Source organism: Lontra canadensis, unplaced genomic scaffold (assembly GCF_010015895.1).
Source record: "Lontra canadensis isolate GAN:19392208 unplaced genomic scaffold, GSC_riverotter_1.0 scaffold110, whole genome shotgun sequence".
Classification (NCBI taxonomy): Eukaryota; Metazoa; Chordata; class Mammalia; order Carnivora; family Mustelidae; genus Lontra; species Lontra canadensis.
Genome location: NW_022631104.1, coordinates 5,258,075 through 5,274,572, shown reverse-complemented (window position 1 = coordinate 5,274,572; position 16,498 = coordinate 5,258,075). Strand labels below are relative to the sequence as shown.

Here is a 16,498-nt window from a genome sequence, read left to right as displayed (position 1 = left end):
TGACCATATTGTATCTTGGTCCTGGATACATGCAAACTGGAGAGGGTGTGTAGAAATAGCTTGCAGTAGAAGATCCAGGCAAGTCAACTTCCAGATTGATGCTATGGGCTATATGTCCTTGACTTGTACAACCCCTCCTTCTTGGTTTATATAATAAAGTTTAACAGTAGACATGGATGGGACCTGAGAAATCCCCCTGGTACTGTTATTTCCTCCTTCTTTTTGTTGAGAAAATTATCTTTTCCAGCCATGCCTCTCTGCTGAATCTGCAGGATACTTCTGATAGTCATCTTCATTTTAAATTGGAGGCTCTCTAAAATTTCATTGTGGAAACAGTGTTCTTAACATAGGGTTTCTCCCCAGGAAAATGTTACATGGAAACACTTAATCATAAAATCTTAAAATTGGAGAGCTGGAGGAATCCCCTGCAATGCCTGGTATAGAGGAGAGATTTGATATTCATTAAAAAGATTGATATGAGGGAACGTAAAATGGTGAGAAGATCTAGGAGATGAGGAAGGCAGAGACATGTGATTTAGCCCAGCTAGCAATCATCTGTAGGCTCTGAGTGGGTTCTTTAAAATAACATGCCCAAAATGGACTTCTGAACACCACTCCCAATTGGGGAGAGTTCCCAAGAGAAGTAAGAGACAGAATCTTGCTTCCTCCTACTATGATGCAATAAGGCAAGTGACCATGTATGGTTAATTTGGGTAGTGGCAGCATCAACTCCTCCTGGGGCCAGCGAAGGTGGCGATGGGTCCAGCTGTGACAAGAACCATGCCCAATCATTCTCTTCCAATGGGGCATGTTACAGCTGTAGCTCTGGCCCCCCTCCTTCTCTACTTGTCAATGATTCCTGGATAGTTTTTGAGCTCAGGTCTTCAGCTTTGTTCTTCAGCCCGTGAACTACGCGCTATCACTCCAAATACCCTCCTTCTCTGTTTGACTTACAGACTTCATTACCACGGCCTTCAGCCCAAACCCTACAAGTAGAAGGTCCAAAACCTCCTCCCTTGCTTCTAAAATCCCACAAACTGTCACTTAATCCTTTGGATTTTGCAAAGCACTTCTAGCTACGTGGTCACAGTTTACCCTCAGAATAACCATATGCACATGCCTCACTAACCCTATTACACGTATGGGAACCGATGGAGATCGCAAGCATTGATGGTTTGCTTGGAGCTGTCCTGACGGGGCAGGACTTGGGCTCAGTTGGATTCCATGTGCTTGTTTTAAGTCACCAGCGGAACCACGAGATGATGACCATGAAGGTGTGTTCCACTCTGAAGCTTGCTGGATGATTGTTATTGGTGTTTAAGGTCACCCAGGGTGAAGGCGGCAGAAATGTCAGATAAAGGCACACCTGAATTCCAGCCCCAGGTCGTGTCTATTCCTCTGTGTCCCCTCCCTCCAAAGCAATGCTTGTTTTTAATTACATTTATAGGTTACTATTTCGGTACTCCATTTTGCATGTGGTTTTGGCTTGGCGGTAAGAAATCTCCTGGTAGTGTTTGAAGAATTGAAGAAATGTGGACCTGGTGTTTTCAACACCCGCATGGAGATGTCTGCTCTTGCCCCAAATCCCTAATGGTTCACTTGAGGTCCTCTGACTCTAATAGCGATCTGATCACATCTATTAAGTGAATTTATGATAGCAATGGAGAAGCTGTTCTGAAATTATCCCAACACCTTCCAAATTGTCCTATCAGTCCATCTTAGTTCCTGCCTTTCCTGTCCTAGCTCTTTGTTAAACCTAACAGCTTACTCACAGCCCTTGACGTTTCCGGCAGCCTCCCATCTCCCAGGAAGACAGAAGAAAAGCCAGGTGAGCAGAGAAATGGAAAGACAAACAGGTCCCCAATTAGCAGCAATCACGGAGCAGATGAAAACGCAATAGAAATGAAATGCTCTCCACTGACCAGAAACACCACTCAAGTAGTTAAAAGTGAAAAGAACAAATCCATCATAGACTCCAGAATGTGACGGTAACAGTGGGCGGGTGGGGTGGGAGGGAGAGGTGCTTCTTTCTCCATCAGACTTTCCAGCACACGCAATGACTGACAGCTTCAACCAGGGGCATGCTTATGCTCCGCTGGGAAAGATGGGCACAGGGCAGTAATAGTCACAACAACAAATTTATATTTAGATAGCACATTTCAGTTCGCAACATGACGTGGGCAGAGAAGTTATTACTTCTCTTTGGTATATGAGGAAATAGCCTCCAAGATGTTAAGAGACATCACATAGCTGTTCAGTGATGAAGCCAAGAATCAAGCCAAAGAGGGTGTGTGTGTGTGTGTGTGTGTCTTGCGGGGCAGGATGGGGATGGCTGAGAAGGAGATGTGGGAGGAAATGTGTAACAGAGAAGTCTCTTATACAATAAGATAGAACCAAGAAGGATGATACTCATGAAGATTTATTGATTTATTATTTGGGAGAAAGTGAGAGGCAGAGAGCACACAGGGGGAGGGGCAGAGGGAGAAAATCTCAAGCTGAGGGAGAAAAACTGAGCATGGAACCCAAGTGGGGGCTTGATCTCACGACCCTGAAATGATGACCTGAGCCGAAACCAAGAGCCAGATGCTCAACCAACTGAGCCACCCAGGTGCCCCAAGAACATTACTAATAAAATATCCACCATGAGATGACATTGAGAGAGCAGATCCCAGCCAAGTAGAGAGGGTAGTCACAGAGCATAAAGAACCAAAACATATTTCACTTTTTTTTTGAGATATGGTGACATGTTCAGTCTTATTTCCTATATTTGGAAGGCATTTGCTTGTTTTCAAGTTGGAGGCCACATGTGGCTTATATTCAACCTGTACCCCTGGCTCACAAGATAGGGAGGGCACATTGGTGTTTATTTCTCAAGTCCTCCTCCTTGTCACCCTTCCCTTAAAAATGACCAAGCTAAGTCCTAGATCTTGTCCCTGATCGAATGATAGATGCTGGGTTTATTCAGATGGGAACATCCATCCCAGCTACTGATCTGTTGTGTTGCTTCCAAAAAGACCCACACTCTAGCTCGACTTCTAAAAGTTCTATTCTTATCATGGCCAAAATGCCAGCAGTGACTTTGACAAAAGATGATATGAAGTATCTTAGCAAGTCCTGATATAAGCAAAGGTAACATCTCAGAAGTGGCCCCCATCTACAAAAGGCCAAGGGTGTCTCACTGTTTTGTCCATGTCTCAAGGTGAACCTGCAGCGCCATTTCTCTGAATGACTTGGTCATCAGATGGTACCAAAAGGTCATGTTGTGATAAGGACCATCGTCTCACATAATCCTGCAATCAGAAGTTCCAGACACTAATACTCAATATTGTAGCCAACTACTTCCATCTACTTCATATTTTTTGAACAAACCCTCTCTTCCTGCCAATACAAGAATTTTACCACCTCTTTTTTTTTAAGATTTTATTTATTTATTTGACAGAGAGAGAGATCACAAGTAGGCAGAGAGGCAGGCAGAGAGAGAGAGGGAAGCAGGCTCCCCGCTGAGCAGAGAGCCTGATAAGGGATTCGATCCCAGGACCCTGAGATTATGACCTGAGTTGAAGGCAGAGGTTTAACCCACTGAGCCACCCAAGTGCCCCAACCTTCTTTCTTTTCTTTCTTTCTTTCTTTCTTTCTTTCTTTCTTTCTTTCTTTCTTTCTTTTTCTCTTTTTCTCTTTCTTTCTTTCTTTCTTTCTTTCTTTCTTTCTCTTTCTTTCTTTCTTCTTTCTTTCTTTCTTTCTCTCTTTCTCTTTCTTTCTTTCTTTCTCTTTCTTTCCTTCTTTTTTTTAAGATTTTCTTTATTTATTTGAGAGAAAGAGCAGGAGCGAGGGGAGGGGCAGAGGGAGAAGCAGAGTCCCCGCTGAGCAGGGAGCCTGAGCAGGAAGCATCACCCAAGCCAAAGGCAGATGCTTCACCGACTGAACCACCCAGGCGCCCCTTATTACCTATTTTCTTTATTAATTGTATGATCTTTCTGAAAATAATCCTAGTCAAGCTATAAGGAGCAGTCCTTAATTTTCAAACCTAGCCAACAGACTAGATGAGTTTCTTACTCTTTCTGGTTGAATAGATACCGGTTATTTTCTCTTTTAGCCTCTTCAGTCCCAAGGGGGGGTAAAATGATAGCAATTATTGCTATTACTACTATCCCTTTGTCAATCAAACCTATTTCTAAGTGGTAGTTTTCTTATCATTTTATTTTCATTCTGGGTTGGTGGTTTTTTGTTTTTTTTTTTTTTGGCTTGAGAAGTGGATTAGACATTTTAGGGTCAGATAGATTTGGGTTCACATCTTGAGTCTTATGCTTACTATCTGTGTAAGCTTCAATAGTCTGGTATCTCTGAGAAGCAAATTTTGTAGTTGCAAAGTGAAAACACAAAGACCCACCTCCAGGGCTTCTGAAAGGGTTAAGGCAGACATAAGAAGGACTTAAACAAGACAAGCCCTCCAGAAATGGTAGTTTCCTCCCCCTCCCTCCACCTCAGCCCCAGTTCAGTTTTCTTTCTAGAATTTGGCACTAGACATGTGAAGTGATGTCTCAGCAAGGAGACATCACACTTTTGTACGTAATCAGTATACACAAAGAGCCAAATAAATGTACTTTGGTCTTTAAAAGCTAACACATAAATTGTGTTTCTTTAGGTAAACAAACATGGGACGTCCTAAATCTCTGTTTATTTAAGCAATCTCTATAACCCCTGTTGGGCTCAAACTGACAACCCCAAGAGAAAGAGTCACATGCTTTTCCAACTGAGCCAGCCAGCTGCCCCTGGAAGTCCTGAATCTCCCAAAAGCAAAGTAATTTTCGTTCAAACTGAAAAGAATTTTTAGAAGGTTGGGAAGAAAATAATTTAAAAAACACATGAGACATGGTATACATGAGTGGGATTGGAGATCTCTACAGGTCTGCTCTCATTTATGAACTCCAACCTACAAGATCAGACTGACCTGTAATCAAACAGTATTTCCCATCACCCAACAGGTATGGCCAACCAAGCCAACTCTACCGCCATCTCCGAGGGCCAAGATGCAGACTGCACCAAACGGCTCTGATAAGTCACGCAGTAAAGCAATAAACTTTAAATGTTAACGAGTCCTAACTTTTATAAATTTATTTGGCTGTGAGACTTTTTTGTTGTTGTTGTTCATGGGACTCCTACAAACACATCATAAAGGTACTATTCTGTGGAACATGGTTTAGGAAACACTAATCTGTTGGAGGACACCAAAACCTTGTGGCACAGAGACAAAAACCAAGCAGTAAACAATAGCAAAACCCACCACAAGCTCCTGACCTATAACTGTAGATTGATATGCAAAACTGACATAGCTAATGAACTGCTTCATTAATAAGATCTTGTTTACACCTTTTGCAATTATCGATAATCATCCATCTTAAGTAATATATTCTCATCTGCTCAACAGCACCGTGGTCATTGGAGCCCTGAGTAACTCAGGCATTTGTTTGAATTTTGAGTGTCTTGGCTCTCACACAGGCACAGGGCTCCATCAGTCAAGACTGTCAGTGGATACTTAGGAAGCATGAATTCTTTTCTAGGCTTACTCTAATGACTTTTGCACCACGGATTATAAATAAATAGAACACGGTGCGTTCTCCTCGTTAGAAATAAGGGCTTGCAGTCAGACAGAGATGAAATTGAATCCTGATTCTTCCAGAGTGATCTTGGAAAACTTATCTTCCAGATCTGTACCTCAGACACCTCCTATGTAAACACAGGGATATTTCCTACTTCGTTAGAAAGTTTGAAAATTAAATCGGACTATCATTGTGGGGTGCCTGGGTGGTTCAGTTGGTGAAGCGTCTGCCTTGGGCTCAGGTCATGATCCCAGGGTCCTGGGATCGAGCCCTCTATCAGGTTCCCTGATTGGCAGGGAGCCTGCTGTTCCCTCTGCCTCTGCCTGCTGCTCCCCCTGCTTGTGCGCGCTCTCTCTCTCTGTGTCAAGTGAAAAAACAAATAAAATCTTTAAAAAAAAAGATTCTGCCAAAGCTTAGCACTTGACCAGGTACACAATAAATACATAAGAAAGGCTCACTATGATTTTATAAGCTTTAGATCATGAGGTTATTAGTTTTTTTTCTTTGTGAACAATAGCCTTACCTTCAGAGTATACACACACACACACACACGCACACACACACACACACACACATATATAGTCCCTGAAACACCAATGTAGCCAGCAAGTTTCTGCATCCAGACTGATTATTTACCTACATGCCATTTACAAATCATTTGGCTTTCAAGTAAAAATCCTTAGGGAGACGTATATGTGGGTTTTTGAAGGTCTCCTTTCATACCTTATCACAGAGTATGTTCCTAGGGAGAGCTAGGAACACAGCGGGGAAGGTGGCCCTTCTGTACTCACAGATACTTTGCAAGAATTAGCGCTGACTGACATTTCAATGGCTGGGAGGGGCAGCGGGAAGAAAGGAGGCCTATTGTCTGTGTCTCTCCCCCTCCTTTAACCCCTCAACTGGACCTGGTTTTGAGGGCTGCCTGGGCCAAAATGAATGCTTCTCGAGGTATATCCGCAGGAATTCACTGGGGCTGAGGTTTCTGACAGTCTAATAGGATACGGGTCCAAGAACTTTATTAGCAAAGTCAAGGAGGGGGTTCAATGATACAATGGGTACTACGAAGTGCTTTATCCCAGTGCTCTTTCCCAGCCCCCCTTTTCCCTGGCTTGTCATTATGACAGGGTCTGGTAAAGCTTAGAGGGAAGAAAGAGATGGGGGAGGGGGAGGACAAAGGCAGGAAGGAAGGCGCTTTGCCAGTTTCAGTTCTGGTTAATGAGTCTGCCCTTGATGAATGGGCTCCCTTCTCTGGCCCTCCGCGGAAGCACATCTCTGTGCTTTGTGACTTCACAGTCATTCCCATGAGGAGGCGGCCTCTGTTTTTCTAGCTCTCGTGGCTGAACTGGCCTCGTCACTTGCTTTGGCCCACAGAGGAGGGCAAAGTGATGGACTGGTCCCGAAGCGGCTTCAGCCTTCTTCTGGAAATGCTGCTGGTTGGCTGGGCAGGACAAGCTCAGGGAAGCCTGACAGGCATGTGGCCCAGTGCCCCCTTCAGAGAATGACCCACCCTGCTGACCCATGAGGAAACCCCACAGAGAAAACCCGTGCCCAGCCGAGCCTGCCCCAGCTGCCTCCCCACATAGATGTGAGTCAAATAAATGGTGGTTGCTGATGTCCCAGTTTGGGATGGTATGTCAAGAGCCGTGGAGAAGTGACAGGGAGGCAGAAGCAGGTATCTGTTGGCAGGACTCTCCTCCTGTCCTTGCTCTTCTGCCCTCGAATGCCAGGATGATGTGATTGCCGGAACTCAGCAGCCATTAAGCAACCATGAGGGAAAAGAACAAGACTCCTTATTTTGTCAGGTAAATAAACTCCTCCTAGTTTAAGGCTGGTTTTCTGTTACTTGCAGCTCTGTTACTTGCATAATCCCAACCAGAAGGTGAGGGTGCTACTGAAAGTCTGAGTGGAGTCAGGGTGCTCAGTGATGGTGGGTATAGAAGGGTACAGTGGCCTGGGGGTAGAGAATCAAAGGGCAGCTGCTCGTCCATTCATTCACTTACTCATTCTTTCATTCATTTAAATAGGCACCAGTGTTATCTGTCAAGCTGCTAGGGGAAGAATCCTACCTGGAAGGCTCTCATGGTTGGGAAGGATGTGGGAGGAACCAACTCCTACCGACCCCCCACAAACCCCACTTAGGACATCTCCAGCAGGCTCCCCATTACCACAGAGCCTCTCTCCCTAATTGTTAGAAAGTGACATCCAGCTCTACCATCATCTGCCTACTTACAGCTTTCACCCACAGGTCAGAGTCCTCCTTTCTAGCGCTTCCCACATTGCTCCTGTGAGATATGAGTAAGGGCAAGCAGGAGGGACATGATACTCAGGGATGGGACTACCAGAAAGGATAGGATACAAAGCGATAAAGCCAGTTTTCTGAAGTCTAGATTTTCTTTAAGACCTGCTTTCCATTCAAAATTCAAAAACATGTGGGAGAGCTTCAACAGAACCCTGATTTTAATATATCATATTTCTATTGTTTACCAAGAAATAAATTTGATCCCCAAGGAACACACACCAAATTTACCCAGAGGCTTCCTTATCTCTACGCCCGAGAAAATAAGACCATTTCGCTCTCGATAATGATAATGGTTGTTGTTTATAAGATGTCAGGCACTGTGCTAGGCACCTTCCACATCATATGATTCCCACAACAGCCATATGTGGTATTATTTTCTTTGCATCAAAAATGGGAGGAAAAGAAAAAGTTCAGAGATTTGAACGGATTCTTTCCCAAAATCTCAAAGCCAGTAGAAATGATATTTAACCACAGTTCCATAGGTCTCCACAGCTCATCCTTCCACTACAACTTGCTGTTAATAAGCAACAGCCTCACATAGTCAGAGACAACCTTTTTCTTATCTTCTTTACATATCCTTGTCAGGGGCAGGGGGGATTCCAAGAAACAAGAAAACCAAGTTCCTTTTGGAAAGGGGAATCATAAAGGGGTGGGTATTTATTAGAGAACATGGAAGGGAGAGGCAGAATTTTTCTGCTTCTTCCTATTTTCTTTTTTTTAAGTCCCTGTATCCCAGAAAGCCTGGAGACACTTGAACATACCCACTGGGCTCCTAGGGGCACGTGTGTGGTGAATAAAACCTCAGGTACCCAGAGGAAAAATCCTAATCGCAGGGTGGAGGAGGAAATAGGCGTTGCTCTCCCCAAGATGGAGAGGTTAGACCAGTGGTTCTCTGACCTTGCTTATCCAGGAGAGCCATCTGGATGACCTGCCAAAACCCAGATCCCCGGGCCCTACCCTCAGAGTTTCTGATCAGTAAGTCTCTGGTGGGGTCTGATAAGGTGCGTTTCCAACCTGTTCATAGGGAGCATAGATGCCATAGGTCTAAGGGACGTACTTTGATAATCACTACCTCCTAAACTATCCCTAGAACCAACCAGACTGGCACAGTGCATGCCTGGGGCATTCCAGACTTAACAGATGCACCAAGAGAAGACTGATTCACATCAACCTACGAAATCTTCCCCATGATCAGTGGGTTATTGAAGGGCAGTGTATTGGGGTGACCCACTTTCCTAAAGAGGGCCAGGGAAGATGCTGGACTTCAGAGTTAGACCTTACGCTAACCCCAAGGCTAACTGGACCTGAGCTCAGAAGCTTGCTCTGCCCCTTAGGAACTGTGTGACGTTGGGCAAAGTGCTTGGTGTCTCTGAGCTACCTTTTCCTCATGTGTACTTAACTTGTAGAGTTGTTACGAGTTTGAAAAAGACCAAGGTGCAGAACCTATGGGCACAAAGCAGTGTTCAAGAATTGATATTGCTTCAGGGAAGTGGGTAAACCCATCCAGCCTCCTCGGTGACAGTACTGGTCAGGGGGATTCGCGCTGCAAAGGCAAGGTCAGAACCGACTTAAGTTAGCCGTCCTTCCTAGAGCCTGCCTCTATGTACTGCAACTTCGGGGAATCAAGGCTGGTTTAAAGGAAGGTCTAAAAATCAAGGAGAGTGCCTGAACTTCTGGAAGATTAAAAGTCTCCTGGGTCTTAACCCACAGCTTGTGGCTACACCAACAGAAGGGGATGAGGAGAGCTGAACTCTTCTACCAACACAAAGAATTCTCTGAGCCTATGACTCCTTACCATTTTCTTTCCAACGTTATATAAACCTTTCATCTTGGTGGCCCTGAACTCAGAGAAAGGAAAATGACGAAAGATATGTGTATTAAAAGCAACACATTAGGTCATGACCATTGGTCTATCCAAGTCAACTGTGGTGGTGTCATCCGGCGGCGGGGTGGGTGGGGGTGGGTGGGTGGGTTGCGAAACTCTGATCCTTTATGACATTACCCATACATGGTTGGAATGATACCCCCAGGAAACACTAACTTTCTCAAACCAACAGAGGATGATTGTAACTAATAACCTCCAAAGACCAGTAGTGGAAAGACAAGTTAGTTACTGTCTGACCTAATTAAATAACTTAGATGTTGTACTGGCTTCTTCCAAAAGTTGAAGTTATTTTAGACACTACAGCTATAATGACACGAGACATGGGCCTAATGAGTAATTTTATCAAATTAATTCTTTCTGAAAGGATACATTTTTATGCTCAGGAAAACCACTCCAGCTTTTTTTTTTTAATGTTTTGATCTTTGTAACTAATTTTAAAGATCACACTGTGCCTGTTCCATTTGCTCTGTGAGTCTTGCAATAGCCCCAGTTAAAAGCAATAACATTCGAATTTGACATTGGCACCCAATCTTTACAGTCTCTCAGTGCATCCTATCACCTTGGGTGATTAAAGTCCCTGGTTGAATTAACTTTCAGAATCTTCCATTTTAATATCCTAGCAAGGAAGACAGCTGAGCTCCTCTAAGTAAGAATCATCTGAATTAATCATCAACCTCCAACCCAACCCACCTTGCCTTGATCAATGGGCAAATAATGGTTTGTACACCGAGTAAGTGTTTTTCTGGGGTCTAATAAATGAATGGCTTCAATTTCCCAGTGGCTTATGTCGAGCTCCTTACAATTTGCTTTATGCCTGGGACAGAGCTAACATATTGGCTGGGATATCCTTTGAGGGCATGATACTTAAATAATATACTGTTTGCGTCCATCTACTTGGGTGAGATCATATCTTAAGATGCATGATCTAATAATATATCTTATTTCTTTATGACAGTGGTTCTCCCTGGAGGGCTTATTAGAACACACATTGTGAATCCCCACACCAGAGTCAGGAAGTCTAGACTAGTCTAGACTAGAACCCAAGAATGGACATTCTTGGAGAATGGACATTCTCCAAGTTTCCAGGTAATACAGATGCTGCTTGTCTGGGGGGCCACACTTTGAGAGCCACTGCTTTAAAGATACTGACACTACTTTTCTTTTTAAAATAATTAAGTTATAATGGTTTCCCATGTGGCATAGAATGGACAGAGAAGATGGAAGCTATTGTAAAGTCCTTACCTTGCTGGGTGCATTTCTTTCATGGAACGGTCTGTTGCAGGGAACTCTATTAAAAATATCAGCTCCCAGATTCTCCCACTGACCTCAGAGATGGAGAGAGGCGGTGCGTCTACCTGGTCTGAGCATATCACGTCATATTTGCTTATAATCAGGGAGACCACATCTTGAAAGAAATGGTCATGCAAAAATACTGACTCCTTTTTCAAATATGATGTCACCAACAAAATGGCTCTCACAAGAGGTGAAAATCTCCAAGAATGAGGGTCAATTCATTTCACAGGGACTATGGGACACAGACCTCTCACTCTAATTTTCTTCATGGGGAAAGGGGACTTAGCTTCCTGGTTGACCCCAGCCCAGAGAGCACATGACGGGGACTTAGTTTCCTGGTTGACCCCAAAAGAACTATCAAGTAAGGACAGACAGAGGTATCATTAACAGAAGTATTTTAGAATTAGGAACCACCAGCCAAACTGCCTTTTTTTTCTGGTGTGCCAATCTAATATCCAAAGGAAATAAAATTCTAGGAAAACAGCAGCACTGTTCTTACTCTGAAAAAAAATTTAATTTGCCTTTATAGATAAGCTGTCCATTGAAGGTTCCTGAGTCTCTCCTTCCAGACAGATGAGTATGCCTGTGTGTGTGTGTGTGTGTGAGAGAGAGAGAGAGAAAGAGAGAGAGAGAGAGAGAGAAGAAAGAAAGCCAACTGGTATACCTAAGATTTGAGGCTTGCTACTCTAATAAGATGGTCTGTTCTGCTTCCAGGGATCAAGTTAGGTCTCTTACTAACACATGAACTATGGGGAATGCTAACAGTCACACTGAGACATGTGATTGATGTTCTGTTCTAGAAGGAGCCCTCTCTCTAGTGCAGAGTATCAGGGAAGAGCACTGACGTGAAACTAATCTACTGGGTCCCAACAGACCTACCATTTACTACTAGATGTAGTAAATGGCCAGGTTACCTACTCTCCTGAGGCCTTAGTTTGCCCACCTATGCCACTGAATACTTCTCTCGTAGGGCTCTTCTGTTGAGTGAAGGAGCTAATGTACGGAAACCACGTAGAGGATGCCTGCCTCATAGAAAACGCTATATAAATACCAGTCATTATTATTTATGTCCAAACACTGTGCCATCCTTCTCCTTTTGTTCTATGCAAATTCTTCTTGCTAATGTTATTTGGATTGGCTAGCATCCAAAATTTAGACTTCTGCCATAATTATCTACATATGGCAGCAGGATCATTCCAGAACCACCCTAATGACTTTGATTAGAACCAATCACCTGTGCCTATTTGCACAGCAGAATGATTGGCAGGGTTTTGGAAGAACTGGGTATTCCAATTATACTCTCATTGGGTATGGACTGATTTGAGCAAATATGCCAGTCAGAATCATGCTCAAGCAGATCGGCTTCTGTACATTTTTATACAATGCAGTAGGAAGACCAGAAGAAGAAGAGAAAAAAAAAAAAGCATGAAAGAGGAGAGGAACTATTGGTTTATTCAATAAATACTATTTGAGCCTCTATGTTCTGTGCATTGTGCAAGATGGTGTGGACTGAGAGGTGGGTATGCCACTCCCACTCTTGAGAAGCTCACATCTAGTGGAAGAAGCAGACTAGGAACTCAGCAAATACGGCACCATATACCGAGGGTTATAACAGACAGCCTCAGGGACTGCTGGGAGAGCACACAGGTGCTTAGAATGGCAGTGCCTGACTTGGTCTGGGGAGATGCGGTCCTCCCAAAGCCCAGAAAGCAGGAGCTGAAAGACAGGTAGGAGCCCGCCAGGCCAACAAGGTGGGCAAAGGCCTCATGAACAACGCTGGGAACAGAAGTTCAGAAACACAGATGATACCGAAGAAGGCGGAAGATATAGGGAAGCAAGATCCTCAATCCTCAGGGTTCTTAAGGAAGGACCAAGAAGTCGAAAATGGTGCCAAGTAAAAAATGGAGGGATTGTTTAAGAGGTTCATCCCAGGCATGTGGCGTGTCTACACACCACATGGCTATGGGGTTGTGTAACTGTACGAGGGCGACTTCTCCAGGAGAGGGAGCGAAGCCAAGAGAGCATTTGCTGACAATTGAGAATTAATTTTCTGTGTAAAGAGAATGTACCCGATCCACGGTCTTGGCTAATATTGCTGTTGGTTATCTGTAGAGAGGGAGATGTTTTGACGAGCTCTTCTGTGATGATAATATGTATTGTCTAGCCGTCTGGAAAAAAAAAAAAATATGCAGTGCCCAGCTGGTTGGAAAATGGATTTTGGAGAATAGGTAGACGGTCCGTGCCTGGGATGGGAGCTAAGCAGCTGAACACAGACACCACCCCACCCCACCCCCTGCCCTGCAGGAAACAGCTCCTGGACCAGGGGTTCTCAACCAGGGCTGCAAAATACTGTACAAAATACTGATGGATAGGCATCAGCCCCAGAAACTATGAATTGGTCGGTCGGGGGTCAGCCTGGGTGAGAGGATATTTAAAAGCTCCCCAGAGGTTATACTCCATGTTGAGAACCCTAACTCCCTAATTTGGTCCCTTCCAGTTTGTCCCTGGGACAGCAGCAACCCCGGGAACTTGTCAGAAATGCTGAGTCACAGGCCCACCCGTAGGCAGGTGTATGGGATCATAATCCGTAACTTAACCACATCCTCGGGGCCTGGGGGGGTGATTCAATGCTCTTGAGAGTCTGATACGCACCCATCGGAGCTATGCATACTTTTTCTTTTTTTTAAAGTTTTGATGAACCTGACAAGCAGCTGGAGTTAAAAACCACGGTCCTAACGTGCAGGCCAAGTTGGACAGAGGGCCCATGATGGAGACATCTGGGCAGTATTTCTCTGCTCTGTGTGGGAAGTTGGGGAGGGAGGCAGATGCTCCCCCCTTGTCCCAGAAGTGGGGTTCCACACTGAGAAGGGGAGCATTATGTGACCCAGGGATTTCGTGGGAGGCCTGCACAGCCCCTTCTCATGGCCTTAGGAACAGATGGAGTTTAAACATGAGCCCGAAGGTGAGGTCACTCTGGTGGCGTGAAGTGACACACAATTTCCATGTGAGTCTCCAGAAAGGATAGATAAGGGGCAAAGAGTTTAAATTTCCTTGTGTGAGGCCGTGCATGTGTGTGTGTGTGTGTGTGTGTGTGTGTGCGCGCGCGCACACACGCCCAGTGCAACAGGGCGTTATGGTGTGTCCTTGAGCATCCTTCGGTGGTTATGAGAACATCTCTCCAGTTGAGAAGTCCCTGTGATTCATGCCTCACACTGACCTCCTTCTGCATCTGGCCTGCAGCTTTAATTGGTAGAGATTTCCAGGCCTTCCTGAGCAGGGAGAGGGCAGATGGAGGTGGCCAGCCAGACATAAGGAAATAGCCCAGCGAGCTAACCACAGGCATCTTCTTTACTCTTCCTCTGCTGAGAGGCAGCTGGAAGGACTGTGGTGTCTGACACCAGCGGGGTGTTGGGGATACAGAGGCATGAAGTCTCTGGATGGTTTCTATTCTCCTTCTGGGTTTCGGGGGGCCAGATTGCGACCCTGCTCCAGATCCCCTAGTGCCTCTCCTTGCCCAGGCACGCTTGGGCAACAGACCCTTCCCCAGTCTAGCACGGGGTCAAATGCATGGAATGAATACAGAACAACTGGGCAGATGAGTAAGTATGCTGTTCTGAGTGCAACTACCCTTTTCTCCAAAAGAACAAAGAAAAGAGTCTCAGAATCACCTATGCCAGGAGCTTTCGACTGAGTCTGGCTTTGATCTCCCCAGAAGCCGCTCGATATTTTTATTTTTCTTTTGATAGAACACCTCGCTTCTTCGGCTGAAGTGTATAATTTCCTACCTAGCTCTCGAGGGGCACCTCAGTCGTCACGAAGAAAGCACGGGTGAGAGGCTCATGGGACTGGGGTCTGGCCTTGGGGTCTCGGGCACCCTCCCTACCATCCCTGCCGGAGTTCGTGGGGAACTGTGCTCCTGAGTGACCCCGATGGGACCTGCCTGGGACTGGCTGACAGGAGGCCTCTGGGAACACCAACCCCGCCCTGCTTTCTCTCAGGGTCCAATTACCCAGGGAGGGAATGGACTGGGAACATATTTAGAAAACGTGCTCATTGTTGCTTTAAAAAATCTCCTCTGTAATTAGGTACTACCGTGGGCAGTCAACCACGAAAAGCCACAACCAGTGCTGTCAAGTTCCATAAAATGAAAGAGAAACCAATTAGTCCAAGCGGAGAAGAGGCTGGCTGGGCCCCATCACCTGTCCCAGACACTCCACGCCCACACCCACCCAAACTGCAGTCTCCACTCAGGCAAGCCCACTCTGCCTGGGCATCTCCAGATCTGCCTGGCGTGGATAGGGGGTCCCTGGGAGTCTCCAACCTCTCTCCTGAGACTCCATCTCGTCAGTACCTGGGACAGCAGTCTTGGCGGTCTCCCTTACGGAACTTCTAAAACAAGCCTCCAGACCTACAAGTTGTCTGAAAAGTGATCCAATCAGATTCTTGGCACTTTATGCTTCCCAGGGGCTCCTGATAAGTACCTGTGCCCACAGGAAGAGATAAAGGGTACAGACACGTGCACGGACCCTATTCTGTTCCCTGACCGCTCCTGAACTTTCTCCAAGGAAACCTGATTCTTGGGAGTGAGTGTTCTCTATCTGAGTGATTCCAGGGAGAGTGAATTTTAGGTAGAGTGCTTTATGAAGCCTTAGTTGCATTAGTATGCCCACCCAGAAGTGTGGGCTCTCGGGGCGCTCCCTCTCAGGGACCCCAAGCCGCATGGCGTGAGCTCTCTTGCAACACTTCCTCTCCACGAGGAAGACATTTCAGGGATCCAAGGTCAATGTTAGGAGGCTGTGAGGCCATGATTCCCTCCACAGGGTGCAGCTACCAGGACTCCAAATGCTTGTGTGACCTTGACCCAAGGGAAGAACCTGCACCTTCCCACTGACACCACGTGTTCCCTTACTGAGGCCTACCTCGGCACCTGAGAGTTCCGCCCAGAAGTGACATACTCCATACTGTCTACTCACAGACCTGGTTCTCTTCCCATCCTGGTGCTTGGCACACCCACGTGACTTGCACAGCCCCGGCCCAAATCAGGGGCCCTGTGCTCAGAGTCTGCTCAGACAGGTTTCAAAATTGTTAAGGACCAGTGCCTTCCAAGTGCCCCCCTTTCCTCCCCTTTCTGAATAGCAGTGCTTGTTGTGGATTCCCTGTCCATATTCTACCTCATCAGTCCATATGGGGAGAAACATGACTTTTCAGGTTACAGATCTCTAGGAAGGTTAAGAAGAGCTGCCTGAACTTGGACACGGGAAAATCTCTTGGAGGTTAAGTGTGTGTGGAGGAAAGCAAGCTTGGTGTAAAGTCATCAAGGATGAGTAGGCATTCAAAGGCAAAGGAAACAAAAGCGAAAATAAACTTCTGGGACTTCATCAAAATCAAAAGCTTCTGCACAGCAAAGGAAACAGTCAAGAAAAC

The 16,498-nt window shown here is 45.5% G+C and overlaps 1 protein-coding gene and 2 long non-coding RNA genes across 3 annotated transcripts in view; 2 read left to right on the top strand and 1 right to left on the bottom strand.

Annotated features, from left to right (window-relative positions):
- Nucleotides 1-16,498, bottom strand: part of SHISA6 (shisa family member 6) — a 273,358-nt gene that overhangs the window by 109,584 nt on the left and 147,276 nt on the right. The window lies entirely within an intron of this gene.
- On the top strand, nt 6,732-7,825 carry LOC116856539. Its single transcript, XR_004380588.1, has 3 exons — nt 6,732-7,182; nt 7,325-7,399; nt 7,622-7,825. It is a non-coding gene; the product is annotated as an uncharacterized LOC116856539 (long non-coding RNA).
- On the top strand, nt 13,602-15,606 carry LOC116856540. The gene is made up of 3 exons (XR_004380589.1): nt 13,602-13,642; nt 14,821-14,902; nt 15,160-15,606. It is a non-coding gene; the product is annotated as an uncharacterized LOC116856540 (long non-coding RNA).